The following is a 22,138-nucleotide window of genomic DNA, read 5'->3' as shown; positions in this document are numbered from 1 at the left end:
GCCTAGCCCAAACCCTGTAAAACAGCCCCATACCATCATCCCTTGGTCACCAAACTTCACAATTGGCACGATGCAGTCAGGCAGGTAAAGTTCTCCCAGTATCCACCAAACCCAGACTCACCATCTGACTGCCAAACAGGGAAACGTGATACGTCACTCCACAATACACTCTGCATTGCTCCACAGTCCAGTGTGCTTTACACCACTCCATCCGATGCTTGCGTTGGACTTGGTGGTGTGAGGATTGCATGTAGCTGCTTGGCCATGGAAACTCATTCGCGAAGCTCCTGCCACAACGTTTTTGTGCTTACATTAATTCCAGTGGAAGTTCAGAACTTCTCAGCTATGGAATCAGCAGAGCATTGGTGACCTTTCCGCACTTTAGCAGTAATTGACCTAGAGCTGGGCAATTAATCCAAAAATAACAGAAACTGACATTTAGAGCCTCTAACAGACGTAAACCAGCCATGTAAATAGTTTCAATTTTTTAACCTTTTCTTGGAAAAATTTGACTTTTTACAAAAAACTATTTTCAGTTCAGCTGATGTGTGTTTTGATTTCAAATGTTTCAACAAATGACCAGAAATTGTTAATCCGTGCATGTTCCTTTTGGTCGTTTGTTTTAAAATTATACAAATATTACAGGAGAAACCAAGTCAGAGGTTGGGGATGGAATAATAATTCATTAACCATAATCGAGGTAAAAAGTTAAATTAATAGTGATTAGGATGTTTGCCATTATCGCCCAGCCCTACATTGACCCCACTATGGGATTTTACGTGATCTTCCACATTGTTAGTGAGTTGCTTTTGTTCCTAAATGCTTCCACTTTCTGAAAATATCACTTACAATTGACTGTAGAATATCCAGCTGAGATGAAATTTCCCCAATGATCTTATTGCAAAAGTGGCATCTGTCACAGTCACTGAGCTCTGAATGACACATTTTGTATCACAAATGTTTGCTAATGGAGACTGCATGGCTCGGTGCTTGATTTTTTATACCTGTCACCACTGTGAAACTGTTACAAACAGTCTACATATGGTCCTGCAGTCTGTCCTTCATATGAAAGTTTGGATTATAATGTTAAAAATCACTTTAAAGCCTCCTTATATCTGTGGTCTCCTATACTTTGAAAATCATCTGGTGTTTTACCAGCCCAAGCCTGCAGGCTGTTATGATGTGAGTCTTCTCCATCATGCTCGATTGTGACAGACTTGGCCATTAATTGCTCTGCAGCAGATTTGACATTGTCTCCGCTGACAGCACCCTGATGAGCGGCATAAAAGTGGAGTGACGATGTACCCATCACTTCCTCCAATCAACCTCGACAAGAGCACAACCATGAGCTCTGTTTGATCGCCGCATAAGACAACGCGATTGACTGCTAATCACATGCGAAAGGAGTGGAGCTTTGAGCACGTGCCAAAGTGTGTGGGTCTGCAGCGTAAGGGTGCTCGAGCATGTGTATGTGTGCCGGTGGCAGCTCTAATCAGCAGCAGAATTGGAAGAGGCATGTGGCAATAAAGCCCAACAAAATGCCTGCCAGTCCCTATTAGAGCCGAGCACTCTCCCTAACCCTGGCTCTGCACACGCACCACACTCCATCTTGGTGGACATCTGGCCAAGGTCAGAGAAAGGGAGAGCCAACTTCAAACCGTCTCACCGCCTCATCCACTACTCAAACACCACCAGCACCGTGCACAACTTCAGAAAACGAAGCAGATAGAGCTGCACAGCTCTGCTCTCAGCCTTTGTTGTCCAGAGTGATTTAGTTGTAAACTCTGACCCCTTTAAGTACGCCCCATTACTTGATGGCTGTGATTTACAGGCTAAAATAAAAGAGCTTCCATTATCAGCACCTAGGGACAACAGAGTCAATTCCCCTGAGATCTCTCATGAGAGTCATCAATCCATATTCCACCGCTCCATCGATTGTTCAGCGTACCATAGATGACTGAAATACAGCTGACCAGGCAGAATTTGTCGTCTTGTTTCTCTGCAATAATATTCTTGTTGTAGGGTCTGAGAAATATGTGGTGTTGAAGATTAATATGGGCATTTTAAAACATTTAATTATAAATCTAATACTTGAAGTTTATAACTTGGACTCACTTTAATTGGACGTAACAAATAGCTTTGACTGCTTTTGCCTAACAGATAAGTTATAATCCATTGTTTAAGGCAGCTTGGTCTGCCAGATTTAATAACAATCTCTTTGACTAATTGGATTCCAAGACAATTTACATTTTGCTATAGGGTGTCAGAGAATCTGGAACAAAATCAATATACTCACAACTTATTATGCATTATGGGTTGCCAGCAGTTATAAAATTCATAACTATTACAAACGTCCCAAAAAAAGTTTTTAATAGTTTATTTAGCCAATTTTCAACTCCTTAGTCTGTCTGCAGATGTTTCAGACTAATGCACATAAGGTCAAAGTTTGTTTTATGGCTTGAATATAGCTCTGCATAGTTTGACTAATACACATACATGATGCCACAAGAATCTGCATAGGGCGGGTGACAAGTTTGAAAAGGAAATCTGAAAGTCTGTCAAAAAATGAAATGTTTACGTTAACAATAGGAGAGGGGACGAAAATGGATGTTGCTGGCTGTCAGACATTCAAAATGAGTGATTTTACCCCACTATGCATCTGATCTGTCAGTCAAAATACAAACAGAGGTGACATAAAAGAGCAGGAGGAGCTTTGTGTGCATGCTCAGTTCGATTCATAAAACTTCATTTGTCCATAGGAGGCAATTTAAAGAACTCTTAAAAAACACACAGGTCCTATCTTAAACCAAGACAAGCACAGGGACTCAATACACAAATAAAGAGGGAAAAATATGGGGTAAAGGTGGAAAAACAACAAAAATATCTGTATTGAATTAAAAAAAATCCAGTGACTCCCTTTTGGTTTAAAAACTGCCAGGTCTCGCTGCAATTAATCAATCCATCAGTCTTTGTTTGTAAAGCGCCAGTTCCTTATTGAAATTATATCAAGACACTCTACTCTGTTGTGTCCTATCATAATAAAGACCAGTGTCATCATAACATTATAATAAAGACCATACCCTATTATAATAACATCCGGTGTTTTAAAAGCTCTTTCTGGACATCTGCCATCATGCATCAGCCTATTGAAAATGTCCAGTAGTTAAAATCACACTTACTAAAGTGATTGGATAAGGATTGAAGTTGGGCTAAAAAACATCCCGCTAATTTGGTTCAGTGCACACTTGGACTAATGTAAAGAAAACTAGAAACTCAATTCAGTTGTTGCAATGAGTAGCAAATGAAACTTCGATATTCATGATAGTAACTGTTTTAACAGTGCCAAGATTTCCCTGCTCATTCTGTCATAATTGCCCTCTTTTCATAGTGCTTCAGTTTATTTTTTTTCTCATTTTTGTTGGATTTAATGGTTAATGTGCTCTCGATTCGATGCAAGTGTCATTGCATATGTTCAATGACATTTCAAGACTAAATATTGGTTGAATGAATTAACAAATATCAGCTGCTGCTGTAGGACGGCTATCCTCTGTTGCTCAAAACAGCTGGCATAAGGCCACCTGCACTTTTTTGCCAGTCCTGTTTGTTAAACTAAGCAACTCATGGTTGAAATCTGTTTTAAAATCGTTGGAATCAAAGTGAGTTAGCTAACTAAATGAGGCAGCAGTTGCTGACATTATGATGTGTTCAAGCTCGGCTCAGTAAAATGACTATTAGGCAAAGGAAAAAAAAATATCACGATGTGTTTAATTGTACAAGCAAAAAAAATAACCAGGTTTTGGTGGGAAACAGAATTCTTGGGTGGCACTGGCTCACTCTGTAAGCGCTTGGGTTGGGAACTAGACGGCCATGGCTTTAACCCCAGTCTGACCAAGTCCAATAAAAAGAGAGAAAACCAGGCACTCCACACATGAAAATAGTACATCTAATATCTTTCTAATATCCAACTTTCTTTAAGTTTCTTAAAGCTGAATTATTTTCAACTGTGAGTGCAGCAACAAAAAAGAGCAGATGCGTACAGCTTTTGTGCAAGAGATCTGTAGAACACACTTTAAGAAACAACGCTGTGCAAAGAAGTGGACCAATATTTTTTCATGAATAATATTTCTCCCAGATTGCAACTCTTGTTCGTGTCATCTTAAGTAGAGAAGCAGAGGTACAGAAAAAACAATGACATAAAGGAATAAGAGAATAAAATGGTTGCACCCACTGTTAAAATGGATTGTAAATGTCTTTTTCTGTTTATATTTTATGACTGCCACTGCAGTACCACTACCAGAGGAAAACACCAGCTCTGCCAGCTGTGAACTCTGTATCTGTGGCCCACAGCACAGATGCTATCAAAGCCAGCGGCCCTGCAGTCGGTCAGAACGCATCGACCAATTCTTGGCAGTGCGAACGAGCCGGTTTGAAGTCCTTTTGTCTCTGCGGTGTGACAAGAAAACCCCCCTCTGAATGTGTTGGTGTCGGCAGATAAAGCGATTGCGATTTTGAGTGGGACCCTTCCACTATCATCCACTCATTTCCTGTGTGAAGCACAGAGCCTACGTCGGGCGCTTTTGGCAGCAGATATTGGTTTGAGCAGAGGAGCTGTGATTATTATTCTCGCTGTGCCAGAACACACAGAAACCACAGAGGACTCAAAATACTGAGCGGCACCTGGCGTGTGAGCTAAACGGAGGCAGAGACACAGTGGCTCACATTTGTCAATACATCTACAAAACACACACAAGTGCTTTATATCACAGGCACATAGTCCTCCAGCTTTCATCTGCTTTGAAAGTTAAAAGGAATAAAATCTCCCCACGAGAGCAGCGGGTTCATTCAGCTGAATTAGTATGAGTCTGTTTTCTGAGTTTAAAGGTGTATTAAAAGAAAGAAAGCTCTCTGAGTGCCACTGCTGGGAAATCTTGATGTGCATGCATTTGTGTGTGTTGTAGGAGAAATCTGTTTACAGAAGAGGGAGAAAGTGATGGTAAAGCTCGAGCTGGGGCTCCGGCCTTTTCGCCAGGCCCAGTCCCAATATTTGTCTCATAAAGAAATAAGCCAAACAAATCCCTCCTGCGTATGCGCCGGCTGATAAAATCTGCAGCGTTTCATGCGGGGCTTTGCACTCGACCTCTTTCAATCCTGAGCTCTGCTTTCTCACCGCACACTTTCTGTGGACGTCAACTTACAAGTCAAACTTTCACATCTGAAGTCAAATGATGTTCATTATCAAAATAAGCGCTTCCTTTAGCAGGCTGAACTGAATCTTTTCAACAATTCAGTACATTCGCATTCACATTTAAGTCAACCTACCTTGATAAAACCATTTAATCATATTTCTTCTCTTTGTATGGAATGCAGCGGCTGTGTATGGTTGATTTTATGTGATGAACCAGTAAAAACATTACCTTTTGGCACTGGTATGCTGTTTATTCTAATATCACCACTCTTGCTCCAAAACTGCACAAGATACGCAGAATATTGCTGTAATACAAAACATGTAAATGACATGGTACATACACCTGATAGCAACAGAAGCATATATGGTTGCTCACAGCCACTTTTTCAGTAGCAACCTCCAAACATGCTAAAAACAGCTGATTGACGAGCACAACAGTGACTAAACGATTTTGTAGCTTGAAAGAATAACAGCAGGGTGAGCCTAAATTGCTCATTAACAAATCAATAATGTCGCATAAATGTTTGAAACTGATTTAGACTCTCACTAATTCATCACATGAATAATTAGAACTTTAACTGAGAAAATTCTTTAAACAAGTAGAGCTCATGACAAATCAGCTGACCACAGGGGCAGCACAGAGCAGACTGGCAATGATACACAGACTGCAGCGCTCAAGTCCAGGAGACAGCACTAGTATTCCCAATGTACAAGAGAAAAGACATAAGAATGATTATAACCAGTGGTTAAAACAAAGTCAAAACTAAGGACACCAGTTCCCAGGTGTTTATTTCCCTATTTGCTAAACACCCATTTAAATTGCATTTAAAAAATGAGTCTTAAAATGAGAAAATATGTAGAACGCAGTCAAGCGAAGTGCTGGGAAAAGCTCGGGATTTCAGGCCTATAAAAAATTTTCACTTTCACCGGCTATTTTGATATCCATATTTAACTGTTTAACCACTTGCGGCCCAAGTTAAAAGAGCACAGTTAAGGTAAACCATGCATGGCAATGAAAACAAATGGCTTCATTCACATGCCACGCAAGCATCGGGGCAGAAGTAGGGCTAAGTTTCACCACTGATTGCCTGAATCGATTTGATTCCAATTCACAATTCGATTCATGATTCATGTAGGGATGTTTGAGTTAAAATTTTACTTCAACATGAAAGAGATTCTATGAGAGCAAAAGTTGGAAATAGTACAAAGAATGTTCCAGCAAGGCACGTTATCAAAAACATCCAGGTCTGCATAAAAAATGATCCCAAACTAGTATTTACATTATATGTGGCACATCTTGTGTATGCATATCCAGCTTGGATTGATAACACACGACAGACATCCAAAATAAAATGATTGGGTGTGAGATTCAAACCTTGAATCTGAGTCTAAAGGCTTTTTAGAGGCGAGTGCATGAGTGACATAAGGCCAAGACTGGTAACACAAGGGGCCATCAGGAATCAGAGCAGGCCTATACTTCAAGATCGATCTCTAGATTATAAGAATTGATATAAGAAAACCAGAATTGATCTGATTTGTAGAATATTTTTTCTTTTTAAAGCCAATCCTAAACAAAATAATCCCCACCTCCTCTAGAGCTGTGGTTTTCAACTGACCCAGCCTCAAGACCCATCAGTCTGCCTAACGACAAATCACGACCCAAGTTTCCAAACAATTTTCAACACTCCATGTTAAGTTAATTGATTATGTTGCAGTCTGGAGCACGATGGGGCCAAAACACCTAATATAAAAAAGAAAAGGGACAAAAATGAGTAATTTTATACCCTCTTTCTCCATCATTACGTGTCAATTTTTGCCAATTTTCCAGAGAACTTGCAAAATTACTTCATTATCAGGGGAAAAGTAGCCATTTATTGCAAGAAAAGGAGATAAATCAGTTGAAATATTGATCAAACATTTAAATTGACTCAATTTCAAAGTAAAACAGGGTAAAATAAAAGGCATCGATGCATGTGTAATAAGGACTTCAGGACTTTTGCCACCATTTTATTTTACAGACACCTAGTCGCACTGAAGTCCACTGAAACCTGCTCCACGACCCACTTTTGGGTCCCGACCCACCAGTTGAGAACCACTGCTCTGGAGTATAGATGACAATGTGCCCCCCTTTAGCTTGCTACTATCAACCTTCATCTGGCTGACATTGCAAAGAACTTAACTGTACGCTGAATGGTGTAAACATGGATTATAATTGTAGATTTGTACATTTCATAAACTCTCTCTACTAGACATCTGGTACCAATAAGATGCACACTATCCATTTAACATATGGTGATACCCAAAGGCAGAGGACAGCACAACATCAGCTGTAAAGTGATCATCAGTATTGATTAGGAATGTCAATATTAATGCATTAATCCCAGATCCACCATATTTAAAATCTCACTAATTGCATGCTTTATGCCTCTGTCAGGACACTTTGGTGAAGCCCACAGTGGTGTCCCCCTGCAGCCAGGCTGCAAAAGGGATATTAATGGTGATTAATTACAGAAATTCAGCTCTTTTATATATACTATGTACATTCAGGGCCTCTCAAGCATCAGCGGGAGCATCAGTGGGAGCGGTGTCTTACCCAACCACCTTTACATGCAGCTGCAGGAGCTGGAGTTTGAACCCCTAACCTTCTGACCTAATCTACCACTGAACCACAGACACTCTGAAATAAATGCTGCTTATACGAGCTTTTCAACCAGATAAATACAGGAACAAATTCAACGAATTGGTAACAAAACAGAAAAGTAAGTGCCAAATATTTCTTCAAGTTTCTGTTGCAAAAACAAACCCGAAAGACTGTTAAGCTTATTTTTCAGTCTTCCAGCTAAAGTTGTATGAAAGTTGTCTCTGCATCTGCCAGATATCCGAAAAATGCTGCCAGAAAATTTGGGGTAACTTCTTACAAGGTGATGCTATGCCAAGGTTGTGTTTACAGCTTGGTAATGAGCCCCTGGAAGGAAGCAAATGAAGGAATTAAGCAATAAATACAATGTTTATTATTGTAACGGCTTGAAATGGTGATTTTAAGCACCCGAGACACTTTTTTGTTTCAGTGAAAAATAGTTCAAGTTAAGTTCAGCTGTAGATTGTTGCATTGTGTACTGCAGAACATGGATTCAGAAGTTTCTCTTGATTAGTTAGAGACAAGGTTGTATTTTGCACTTTGCTAACAGACTGATGAAAACCACAGAGGTAAGATTTAAAGCGGAACTAGACTCTGATGAAATGCTGATAGAGGTTTGAAAAAGGTGTCTCAATATCTGTTTTGCTGTTGCCTTGGTGTCTCATTGATGCCATATCTGTCTTTAACAAGTATGTTGATTACTCTTGTATTAGCTTTGGTTTAAAAAATAGCTTGTTCAAGCGGCGCCTGATTCACGACCTTCAGTGCTTCAAGAGAAAACTGTCTTTATTTTCATAAATGCACGCCAGGCCATAAAAAAGAGGAAACATTTATTATGCAAGCTGGAGCTTTACATGAGATTAAATTCTCACTGTCTCTCTGAAGGGGACCCTGAACCATTTTAAGCCTTGAGAGGGCCCTGAAGAACAATGGCGCCCGCCAGTGAGTAAGTGCACCAGGTAAACATAGAGCCGGTCTTTTTATTTTATGGACTCATTCAAGGTCAAAGCGAGTTTGGTTTTTCTTCCTTCTCTGCTGTGGAATAACCAGAGGCAGGGGTATCCTGTTTCATTAGCTTTCCGCTCACTGCTGCTGCCGTCTGTCCGACAAAATGTAACTGGCTGAGGGTCGGAGCTGCAGCTGAAATAGCAAAGAGCCGGGGAGCCCTACACGAGTGGAGGATTATTGACGGAGAGGAAGGTTAAAGAGTAATATACGTGAGCGTGGATCGATGCACGATTCTATTCCGGAGAGTGTGACTGTGTGCGTGAGTTCATACTCGCTCCTCATGCATATTCCCATTGGGTGCTGTGTGTTTGTGAAGCATAATTTAGGCATGTGGGCTTTTTGCATCGGCCCCTGCATGTGCATGTGAGACTGCAATAGCTCCATGCATTGTGTCATAATACAGCTCTACAAGCCTGCAGGAGGGCTCTGTCCCTAATGGCCTTCTGCTCCAGGATGTGTGGCAGTCAGAGGGAAAACTCAGGAACACCCTCCCCCTCCATGGTAACTGCCGGACCCTTGGGGGCCCATTGTTTGGCTGGCCGCCCCGCTCAGACTCCAGCTCTAGCCTCGAGGGGCTGTTACAGAGGGGAGCTCGACAGCTAAACAAATGACATCACCTCCCACTGACCGTCTCTTCTTCAAACTCACCTGACACCTCTTACACTTCATCACCACCCCCTCTCTAACTCTGATTAAATAAAGGGCTAATTCACAAACATACTGACATATTTTCTAGTGTTTTATTTTCCCAGCTTGTTTTAGTTCCAAAGTGCTGCTGCTGTTTGACAACTACACTTGAGCTTTAGTAATTAGTTTATGCAGATTTTGGAAACCTGTACAAACAGTCATGCAAGAAGAAAAACATTGAAAAGTTAGACCGAATTCCATGGGAAACAATCAAAAAGGATTGCAATGCTTGATGTGATTAAATTAAAGGCAAACAAAAAAAGCCAAACACAAAAATAGAAGAGAAACACATTACAATAACAATGGAAATAAGACGTCGCTTTCCTAATTTGTACTACAATCCTCTAAAATAATGTTTTGGTACAGTTTTAATTACACCAAATGATTTTGCTGGCTTTGTTCAAGGTTTTCTCTTTGGAGCCGATTTAGGGTTTTTTCAAACCTATTTGTTTGTTAAAATGACATGCTGTTGCATCGTCCTTTGGGTCGTTGTTTACACTGCAATAAAACACGCAAAAGCATGCACCCACACAGTGCATTTCCCAAATGATACTGTACTTGGGCTGTAGGAATGGCTATTCTACCCTTCTGTACAGTTATGTTTTTGTTTTCTACTTTATCATCAGTAGTGGACTCAGGATGTTTGAGGGGCCGGGGCAAAACAGTTAAAAGTTAAACACAACCTTGGTTAAGATTAAATATTTCTTTTATTATGCAATAAAACCTACTGCACTACTATAATAGACCAGATGAGGACTCATTAACTATTTAACCATTTATATCACAAAGCTATACTGAGTGGTGATGCCAGTGAGAAGGAGTACAGAGGATATTATGACTCTTCATTGTATTTCTTAATAACTGCGCAGTAGAGGGTACTTTGTCAAATTTTGTCCACCAAGTCAAATTTGTACACTTTTAGTGCACAAGAAAGAGCAATCTTCTCAAACATTGTTCATTATATGGCACCCAAAATGGCACTTTGTCAAATTTTGTCAAAAAAGAGGGTGTAAGATGGTACTTTGGCAAACTTTGTCCACTTTGAGGGCATAAAAAAAAGGCACTTACACAAATGATGTCCACTTAGAGGGCACTGAAGAGGGCAGTTTTTACGTTTTGTCCACCTGGATGGCACCAAAGTGAGCACTGCCAAATTTTGTCCACCTAGAGGGCAACAAAGAGGGTACCAAGTCAAATTAGTACACTTATAGGGCACAAGAGAGAGCAAATTTGTCACATTTTATCCATTAGACTGCACCGAAAAGGGCACTTTGTCAAATTTTGTCTAAAAGAGGGCACCAAAGAGGGTACTTTGACAAACTTTCACCACTGAGACAGCACTAAAGAGGACTCTTTGTCAAATTGACTCCACTTAGAGGACAAAAAAGGGCACTTTCACAAGTGTCCACTTAGAGGTGACTGAAAAGCAATTTTTAATATTTGTCCCCCTGGATGGGACAAAAGTGAGCACTTTCACATATTGTCCACCTAGAGGGCACACGAGAGGGTACTGTATCAAACTTTGTCCACTTAGAGAGCACCAAAGAGGGCCCCAAGTCAAACTTACACTTAGAGGGCACAAGAAAGGACAATTATGAGAGATTTTGTCCATTAGACGGCACCAGAGTGGGCACCTTGTCAAATTTTGCCTACAAAGAGGCCACCAAAGAGGGTACCAAGACAAATTTTGGCACATGAGAAGGCAATTCGTCAAATTTAGTCCACTTAAAGGGCATTTTCTCAAATTCTGTCTACTTAGACAGCATCAAAAAGAGGCACCAAGTCAAAATTTGTCTACCTTGATGGCACCGAAGAGAGCACATTACCCACTGAGAGGAAACTTTCTCAAATTTAGAGGGCACCAAAGGTGGCACTCAGTCAAAGTTTGTCTACTTAGTATGCACCCTAGTGGGCACTTTATCATGTTTATCCAAAAGGGCACTATTTTTTTCAGCTTCAGGACACCAAGTCTCATGTACCCCTTAGTGTTTACGCCAGCATCATCGGCATTACATATTACACAAACACACCCAAACAACATCATTCACCTTCTGAAATCCTCCCCTTGATTTTCAATCAGCAAATGAGCTGTATCATAACCATCGTCCTTTGATGCAGTAGTGCAAGATAATAGCAGCAATAAAAACAAGCTCCACAATCTGTAACAGCAGCATTAGAGGCTTCAGATACCATACCTCATGAATGTGCAGGTGAATTTTTAAAAAGAAGAAAACATGCTTTGCAAATATACTTGGGTGGCGAATCCAAGTATTTTCTATGTGCTGGAATCGCTGACGTAGGTAAAGAAATGCCATGCTTCCTAGTCGCACATTGCCATGTTACACAGCTCTAAGAGGCCAACCAGTGTTATTGAGTCAACCAGTTCTTTTTTTTGCTGTTCCTAGACTGACCAGTTTGGATCATCAAATGGTGAAACCAGTGAAAAAACAGCCTGAATGCAAACTGAATGTAGGGTGTATACGAGCCTTTGTAAATTGAGTAAATTTTGTTTTGCAACAGGTCACTTGTGAGAAATGTTTGAGTCACTTCTTGCATTTTTCTCCTGAACTTTGAGGCATATTATCCATCTCTCCGTTCTCTAAGACATCTGCTCTTCCTAATGCTCAGCAGGTGACTGACGTCTGCAAACACACATGCACACTGCTCAGCAGACTCACCCTGTTTAACCTGACATAATGAAACACATAATCACATCGACGGACACTGAGACACAAAGGAGTTATATCAAGACGGATAATCCCTATATCCCACCCGCGTACGCAAACAGTCTGCAGGCACGCTCTATGAGCATATGAAAACAACACAACCACTTCAGAACGGTGCCACAAAATGACAGCAGAGAAAAGAGACAAAATCAGAAGGCATGAAAATTTATGTCTGAATATATAAAAGTAGGATTCCTCTTCTGTAAATAACAATAATTTGACTTGATCATGCAGTCACAAAAAGAGAAGAAAGGAAAGAAAGCCCGTACAGACACGGCCTCTGTGTCGCTCTGGATGAGGTCATCTTTATTAATAAACCTCGACAACAAACATCAAGGCCCTCACCCTCTCCGTGCTCCACCCTCCCTCCTTTCTTTACCTCCTTGAGAAATGGCATTCGCCAGACAGACACAGTAGGGGTTGTGTGTAACCGCACAAACACCCACACTGCCCCGCTCTCGCAGACACTGAGTGCAGGATGGCCTAGAGACAGCATGTCAGTGATCTGTCAGTGGGTAACAGTGCAGAACAGGTGTGTAGCTGTGCAGGTTTGTGTGTTTTGGGTGGAGGCAGAGGAGAGGAAGGCCAGGAAGACAGGAAGTTAGTGCTGCACGCACGCAGACACTCACAGACGCTCAGTTAGAAACATGCCCCGGCTCATTTGTTCCCACTGACAGGAGAGGAGAGCGATGGATCTCCAAAAGTTGTGCCTAAGGGAGGAGGACAGGTGTGTGTGGTTGCATGTGTGTGTGTGAGAGAGTCGGAGTAGCAGAGTAAAGATGCTTAAATCTGCTTGAAAGTGACCAATCTGTGAACCCATCGGCAATCATCGTCTGGCAGACGATACAAGCCTCTGGGAACAGACGCAAACTCCTCTGTATTTCTGGTGGAGCCAGAGGTGAGCGCTGAACAACTTCCATGCACGACTGCACAGTGTAGCTTTTACATCTGCAATGTAGGTGCTGTCAATTCTTTCTCCATAACATCCCAGAGTACCACTATTCACCTTTAAAGCCTTAGTAAAGTTGAAGTTGTGCCGAGGCTTCACTTTACCTTCACAAGCCTGGGAATGAAACTGATTTCAATGTGATTAACTCTTAGTTAAGTTGTATTAATTGGTCTAAATCCCTGATGCTGGTTATGAGTCAAAATGCGTAATAATTAACATCTTTGATGTCCACAGAGAATGAAACTTTAAACAAATGTGGATCCAAAGATATGGTACAACAACCAATATGCAGATGGAGACAAACTCCTAAAACTTTGAACTTTCTTGTCCAATCTTTGTGGCCCATCAGAAAGACCAGAAGAAAAAAAATCTAAAAAAACTGGCACAAACTCCCGTATAGATTTAAGGATAAACAGCTGTGATTGTGGAGGTCAGGGGTCCACTTCTAATTTTTTAAAACCCTCTCAATGACACCATTGACACCAGGTTGACACTCTGCGTTGTTCTTGCTAGAGGAGACCCACAATTTTCAGGAGTTATTTAAGCTCTGATAAATTGTAAAATATTAAACACTTTCAAAAGTGTAGCTTGAAGGCCAATTAAGCCACTTAAAAAGTGTTAAATTTTGTGAATTTAATTAACACTGTCAATTATGCTGTGTATCTTATTTGATTATAGAGGAGTGACTTTACCAGAACAACCTGGTTGGAGATCTATTCTCTTGTTGTTCTTGCCAGTAACAAAAGATTGTATTTCACTGTACAACTCCTCAGTATCTACTCAGTACTTGCAGTAAACTTTAAATTAAATACTTATTTGAGTAGGTTGATAGATTAATTGTAAATTTTGAGAGTAACTTCACTTTAACTTGAGTACTAGTCACGTATGTGTTTCACCTCTGGTTATTTGGTCCCTTCTGTTATACTGTGGACACATGCAAGATACAAAAAAACCAAGGTGGCAGAGTCTGTCAAAGGGACCCTTCCTATGAATGAATAAAATGCCTATTTGAAATAAATCAAAATAAAACAACTTTATAAATTCAGGCGATTAAACATTTATTTAGACAGATCTACTTACAAAATGATGCTTCATTTCTTCCAAGTTTGTTCAGCTAAATGCTACTAGGCTAAATTTTACAAACGTGTTTAGGTAAATAAAGTTTGCAAGCATACTTTCACAGAATTGTAAAAATTCAAGAAAAAATAAAAATACTGATTTTTTTTTAGATACTTTGGATCTACTCCGAAATGTAGAAATTAATATTTGCAATTCTGGCAGGAATTGATTTTTCCAGCAGCTCTAATATTTTTGTGTTAAATATGAAATACTTGAGTGCAGCCAGGTCAACAACCACTTGGCAGACTCAGTGCCTTCAGCAAAAATCTTTGAAAAAAAAAAATAGTAGGGTTTCTCTGGAGTGGAAGCAGGCATTCATATGTTTTTATGTGATGCTTCAGGTGCAAAACAAAGGATTATTTCAAGAGATTAAGTCATAACGCACAAGGGTTTGCTAAACAATGAGACTGAATTTTTACCATTTTTCAGTTGTCCACTTCAGTCACTCATCCAGGTTTCTACTCCAGGACTAGATTGTGAAGGCAGCAGGCTAGCTCTTAGACCTCACAGCGTTTGTTTGACACAAGCTCTGTTGGCACCATAGCCACCAGCACACACCATAAAAGAGTAGATTTTCTGCTCATTTGTGCCTATGCATGCAAAGTAAGTTTTTTTGTCTAAGTCGAACTAAAAATGGACTTTCAAAAGTTATGTAAACTTGTTGATCAAACCAAAATAAGTCTGATTTCTTGAATGCATAAACTCCAGTTGGACCCAAACTGGTGTATGCATTATATGCATTATATGCACGCTCCACAGACTCCACCAGATTTTGACCTGGAATTGAATGGCATATAAATGCATGGTAAAGCAGAAGTCCTGCTGCCATCTGCCTGCAGATTCCATATTCCAAAAGCTAAAGGGATAGTGTGTACCACATTTGTACCAACAGTAAGTAGAGTTGGTCCTTAATTTATAGAACTGTTTACATGTTTTTACAATTCAACATACAACCAGTGAGTGTCCTGTGTCTGACTTGTGTGGTGTGTGCTGGAATTACTTTCTTAGTAAAACATCCTCAGCAAGCCCAATGGTGCTTCTGGGACACGCCTCAGACAGACCAGGACAGAAGCTACGCCCTCCTTCCTAACAACATCCTCCAGCTCTTTCTGGTACATTCTGAGTAGATGACGGACAAGATGACATGTATAATAAGTGCAGTATGTTCTGGGTTTGTTGGCAACAGCTGGACCTGCCCAGAGCTGCACCAGATCATGGAAATCGCAGATGTTCCTATTCAGTCACTCAAACTGCTTCGACTAGATAATTTAAATCCCAGGAAGCACCGACTTGACAATGAGGTCTTTCGGCTGATATGAGCTCCAAAACCTGCCCTGAGGAATTCAGGCACTGACTTTCTCTCTGGGCCTGTTTCCTTATCAACGGCAACTCAAGCTATTATCTGTGGTAGCCCTCTTTCAATGTTAGCCCTGTAAAATGAGTCACCTTTTTGGCCCAATCTGATGTCCCTGCTTGTCTCTCAGGACTTGTACATGCACAGCTAAGTTGAGCTACGGATTAAGGCATTTAACTGTCCAAGTTTGAGTGTGCAAGCACTGTAAGATCTGACAGAAGTATGTCCAACTTTACAGTTTACAACAACAGGTGGCAATTCCCCCCTTTCAGGTAGTTATGACTGGACCTTTTTTAGTTGAAATTAGTTGCCAAACTATCAATAGACAAACAGATCCAGAAAGCGTAGCTCTCGATTGTCTTGTGTTCCTCCTGGCTTTCTTCAACACTATTTGACTTCCTACCTTAGTACAGGAAGTGTGGAGCATTTCCAGAACTCCTAAGGTAGTTTGGGTCAAATTAAAGTGTAGATATGCAGTTGTAAATCGACCCCAAAAATTTATGATCTTAGTATATTGGCCCAACTTGGACTAATTCAACTTAGAAATTATTATTTTTTAATTATACTTTCATCTTGTTTGCTTTAATTAAGATAGGACAGCTGAGTAGGGGCAGGAAACACTAGGAGAGAGTAGGGGAAGACATGCACCTAACAGCGCAAAGACTGGGAATCAATCTGACACCAGTGTGTTGAGGACTATATCTTCTGTACTTATATGAACGACTGCTTTAACCAGTGCTAAAACTTAGTATGATTTAAGTGTTTCTAATACATTGAAACAACTTTTTTGGCATCATGAAATGCACAGACTTAAATGTGTACCTCACTCATCCATGTTACTCTTGAGGTGCATTTCCACCAAGCAGTCTGGTTCAGTTTGGTTGAGCAATTATTGACATTTCCACTGTCAAAAGTTTGGAAAAGTATTGAGGTAACTGATATGTACGGCCTTCTTTAATGGCATCCTTCTGTTGGGTGGAGCTGGACTATCTGCAGTTAATGTGATGGATAAACCCAAAAATGCCATATTGGAATATTCCAATGACTTTGACAGAGTAACTTCCAGCATATTGAGGAGATCTGGCTGCTTGGCATTTGTACCTGCCCTGATGAAAGTCTGTTTGGCTGAAAGATGTTGGCATGTTTTTATGACTCTGTAGTCCTGATGAAAAAAGGCTTTTTATTAACTCAGTGCCTCAAATCGCCTTGACAACTTCAAGCTGGATCCCTGCACTGAAAGGAAAAAACATTTTTCAAGTATTTTTTTGACTTTTTCCATCCTCATACACTCAGTGTATCTGCTTTTTGACTAAATTCAAAGTTTTTATTTTTGCAATAACTTCTGCATTTTGCACTTTCATGTACACCATCAGAGATGAAGAAGGAACTGGATGGTGCCATTAGACTGTTTATCAGACTGGCCGATTATTGATGCCAATATTTGGCATTTAGCCAATTTTTGTTATCAGCATTTTATTTTTCCGATAGTTTGCCAAAATCTATCAATTCAAAGTTGGGCTACTTTGGCTCAACTACAAGGTGTCTTCCCCCTGGTTTTGTTTTCTACAACACAATTTGACTGTCTTGAAGTCACACAACTATCGGCCGATCAACACTGAGGCCTGGGTGGCACTGACACATGGCGCATATAGCATCACTTCCTGTTTTCTGCTGCTACAGTGATGCTCTGTGCTGTTTCTCATGTTGACAGAGCTAGTCTTGACTTGTTTATTTTCCTTATTTTTTAATACAGTTTTACTTTTGCCACATAAGTACACACAGTTTGTCATAACCAACGCATATCAGTTCCAACTATCGGTTATCGGTTTCATGCACTACTTAATAATTGGTATTAATATCAGCCCTGAAAACTGATATTGGTCTACACTTTATTTAGAACATGCTCCAGCTTGTCTCAAAGGATGGCTGGATTTGGTTTACACCCCTTCCTACCAATAGTGCCAAATTTGACTGTGGAGATGCAATCAAAGGTCAGGTTTTACCATACCAAACTGGTCTGAACCAAACCAAACTGCTTGGTGGAAATAATGCACCATTAGTGACTAAGTGACAGTAATGATATGTCACTTTGTAATGACTGTGCAGAAGCATGTACTTCACTGGAACAAGTCCATGAATGCAGACACAATCAAAACAGAACCATGCGCCACATTCAGAACCAGATCTGGCCCTCACAGATAATCCCATGCCTGAAAGATGTTGCCCAGGTAAACTAATTGCATGCATTCAAATGCATTCATTTTAACAACCTTGTTTTTCTGCCTACAGCCACGTGCATCCAGACTCAATGCAGAATTCTCATGTAAGAGAATTATGTGCCTGTGTTTTCCTCCCAGTGTTAAAGCCAGTGTGAACACAGCCTAGGTTGGATCTTTTTTGGGACAATCCCCTTCTAATTTTACACTTCTTTGCTTGGATGTTCTGAAGTTCTGTAGGCGGCACTCTTTGCATTTTTTTAATCCTCAGTGTCTCTCTCTATCTTACCAGACAACATTCCTCTTATTATTCCAAACAAACTTCGTTTGCTGCTGCCAAATTCGAGACACGTTACTTCCCATGATGCCACTTGTTCTAGAGCATCCTCGAGGGAACGAATTGCATAACACCGAGTGTTTACTACAGCAGAGCCCCATCAAAACAAACAAATAAACGCTTTATGAAGTGAACATATGTTTAATCACTGTGTTTTCAATGATTTAAAAGAGCAAGTGAATCGTAAGGTGTGCAAGATCATATTAGAGAAAAACACCAGGAAATCAGTTTTTTTCTTGTTTTTTGCATAAAGTTACTCTAAGAATATCCTGTCACAAGATAAATTGGAAGTCACACTGGATCTTCGAGGGAGCTCAGGAACAGAGCATGTGACACATTTCAACCTCAGTGGGTCGTCTTGCTCAGTAAATGCAGAACAGCTGTGAATCCTGCCATTCGCTTTGGTAAGGCTGCATTAAACTTTTGGTTAAAATGCAGTTTCTCTTTCAACTTGACAAGGCTGTTTTATGGTATTTGAGCTGCTTTTTGAAGCTGCAGAGAGCAGAGAAAGCAAAGACAGTAAGGGTACAAACACAAGAGTTCTTTGCTCAGTTGGAGCACATTGCATCGTTGGAAGAAGCTTTGACCATGGAGGCCTCGGGTTATCCTAAACACTTATTTCAACAGTGTGGGCTTATTTCCTGCTTCATCCGCAGAGGGAGAATATATTTGCCCGTACATACATCACGTTGGCTTGTGTTCTTGCATGTGCTTATGGATGCAAATTCAATGATTCGGCTAAAATAGCAGTGAAGAGATGCCAGACATTTACATTCAGCTCACACTCTGTGACTCACTAAATGGTAAACAACTGGCAGCCCAGACACCATGACCAACAAGGATTATATCACCTCGTCATGAGATCACAGCAGGCCCGGAGCCAATAACACAACGTTCTTTAAACTGTCTCTGCTCAAAGCCTCGGCTCACTTACATTTTATCCATTTTCAATGTGAGCTTAACTGGAATCAATGGTGCGGTAATGGACAGTGAGAAACTGTGTTAAAGTGTAATGCTACCTGTTTAATGCAGTTGCTGGCTGCTCGATGTGGGCAGATTGCTCGCCTTGTAAGTAAGGATAGACTCTTTTAAGTACAAAGTGGGAAAAGAGAGGTGAGGGAGATGATTCGGGCTTAGGAAGACTGATGTCTGCAAATTAATGACATCCCTGTAAGATATGTTTAAATCTGACTATGAAAGTGCAGTCACACTTGCACAAAAATTATGAAAAGTTTCCAAAATTTTCTGGGGAGGCACTTGTTACCACAAATGGACAACATTTTGGTCCAGGACTCTGGGGCTGCTGTAAAATTTCCACGCTCAATGTGATTCCGCTGATGTGAGAAAGTGGTGGGGAATATTCAGAAGAACTTTATCCAAGCGAGTGGGAGGATAAAACGGAATTCAGAGCTGGGCACTGATCTGTGGCCATTAATCTGTGATCCTAAATTATTCATTGTATCTAAAAAAAAAATTCAAGGATGTTTATTCAAACAGATGTTTATTGAAATCTTTCATTTTTGGTAAATCCAGCTAATTCATTTGTATGAATATTGGTATGAAACAGAGGCGGGCCTGTGTATTGCCCTTCAATCCCTTCACCAAACCACAGTCAAGTTGCAGACGGTGGGGGGATAGGTTGTATTCTTGACAGCTCATGACCCCATAACCTTAACCCCCTTACCCTAACCCTAAAACTCACTTTCATTAAGTGGGACAAAATAAAGAAATTACCTGGGAATTATCACGCAACTTATACAGAAAAGTATCATCATATTTCTAAGGAATTACTAGGTAAAATATCACATAATTACCAGAGAGGTGCCACGATATTACAAGGGCAAGGGTTGGAGGGTTAGGGTCAGGGTAAAGTTTCACCTAATTACCAGGGAACCACCACAATATTACAGTGGTTAGGGTTAGGGTTAGGGTAAAGTACCACCTAATTACTAGAGAATTACACATTATTGCATGGGTTAGGACTGGGGTAAAACACCGCGTTATTACAGGAATTGCCACAACATCACAAGGGTTAAGATAAGGGTAAGGACTAGGGTTAGAGAGTTAGGGTAAAACATCACATTATTAGAAGGGAACTGCCACAATATTATGAGGGGCAGGGTTAGAGGCAAAGGGTAAAATACCACCTTATTACATGGAATTGTCCCAGTATCACAAGGGTTAAAATATGGGAAAGGGCTAGGGTTAGAGGGTTAGGATTAGGGTTCAGGTTGGGGATAAAGTATCACCTAATCACCAGAGAGCTGCCCCTATTTTTAAAAGGGTCAGGGTTAAGGTTAGAGGGTTAGGGTAAAATACCACCATATTACATGGAATTGCCACAATATTACGAGGGTTAGGGTTAAGATTAGGGTTAAGGTTAGGGTTAGGGTTGGGCCAAAATGCTGCCTAATTACCAGAGAATTGCCACAATATTATGAGGTCTTACTTGATAATTCATACATTTTTACCGGGTTACTACTTCCTTAACATTAGGGAGCTCTTACTTGGTAAAATGCCAACATATTACTAGGTAATTAAAATATATTCTTGAGAAATTACTCGATAATTATCAATTATTACTATAAAAATCCTAGGTATTTAGGGCCCACTAAAATAAAGTGCTGCCTCTTAGGGTGATTGTCTCAGGTTGGGAACTAATTTATGAAACAAGATAACTAAGCCTGGTTTCTGATCTATTTGTTTACTTGAGAAAGAACAAGAATCCAAACCCTTTACCTACATGGTAAGATGACTCATGGACAAAAAGAAGAGAGAAGAGCATGTGGCCTGCCATGTCAAGGTTAGCTTAACTTGCATTGATTAGTAACAGAATTAATTGGTTAACTATTATGGTAGTTAACATCTTTTTTTATAGATGAACAAACTTTCTGTTAATGAAGTTCAGTTTTTGTTTGCATTTGTGAACAAAAACCTCATAAAGACTTCAATGACTGTCTGAAATTTTACTGAATTTTAATTCACGGAAACAACTTACAATTGCAAAAAACAACCAGGATTCAATGCCCTCTTTATGCGGGAAAACCCTCCAGCTCTGCGTGCACACTGTCATGTGAAATCCAGTTAAAAGAGTTCAAACAGCACCTTAAAGGAGGGTAAGCAGCTCCTTAAGGTGAGTTTAACTGCCAGGTCTTCAAGGCTGATGGCCCAGATGCTTCATAGAAATAAACTTACTTTGCCTCCATCACCATCACAAATTCAGACTGAATGAAACCCACTTCATAATATTCCAGCCCAAACATAAAGATCAGCTTTTAGACCCTGTTATTTATTCATGCAAACTGTCATCACATGCGGCTTTGTCACTGGGAGGCTTTTTAAACTTTCCATCATCCGTCACTAATTGTGGACCGTTTTGAATAATATCAACATAAACAAACCTGCCCCCCAGATAAATAGGAAGCCCACTGGAAGCTGACACACGCTGTCAGCCCTCAAATCAAAAGCTCAGCAGTCGACTTCAGATGGGAAAAAAATGTCTCCAGTCCGGTAAATTGAAGCAACATCTGCACATAAGCAAAAACCAGTGGTGGGCCGACTGTTTGGACGGATTGGCAGCATGGAAATAAAAATGATTATGCTTGAAATAGATGTGTGTGAATTCAAGACACATCAATTATTCATTTTCACTGCGTTACATAGAAATGAGGACACACAGCGAGGCATTTAATAGAAAACATGTCCAGAAGTCCACTTATTTAGAAAAGCTAGGTGCTGAGGTAAACAGTTGTCAAATTGAAGGCTTCAAAAAGAAACTAAATCTAAAAAGTGACAGAGCACAATTTGACAAAAGAGGCAGAAAGGGTGAAAGAGCCTTCGAGTCTGTCCCATTAAGCCAAGGTTGGTGGAAAGAACTAGGCCATTTTGTTGCAGCAGTGGAAAAACAAAAGTAGCAGGG

At 40.3% G+C, this 22,138-nt stretch overlaps 1 protein-coding gene across 2 annotated transcripts in view; it reads right to left on the bottom strand.

Annotated features, from left to right (window-relative positions):
* Positions 1 to 22,138, bottom strand: part of sema4c (sema domain, immunoglobulin domain (Ig), transmembrane domain (TM) and short cytoplasmic domain, (semaphorin) 4C) — a 211,860-nt gene that overhangs the window by 152,146 nt on the left and 37,576 nt on the right. Inside the window, exon 2 of one of the 2 annotated variants that reach the window (XM_041787078.1) lies at positions 10,587 to 10,682. The exons of the other annotated variant lie outside the window; for it this stretch is intronic. The gene's annotated coding sequence lies outside the window, so the exon portion shown is untranslated. The remainder of the gene's footprint in view (positions 1 to 10,586; positions 10,683 to 22,138) is intronic. 2 annotated transcript variants of the gene reach the window in all.

This window comes from Cheilinus undulatus, linkage group 5 (genome assembly GCF_018320785.1).
Source record: "Cheilinus undulatus linkage group 5, ASM1832078v1, whole genome shotgun sequence".
Lineage (NCBI taxonomy): Eukaryota > Metazoa > Chordata > Actinopteri > Labriformes > Labridae > Cheilinus > Cheilinus undulatus.
The sequence above is the reverse complement of the archived record's forward strand: the minus strand, read 5'-3'. Positions and strand labels throughout refer to the sequence as shown.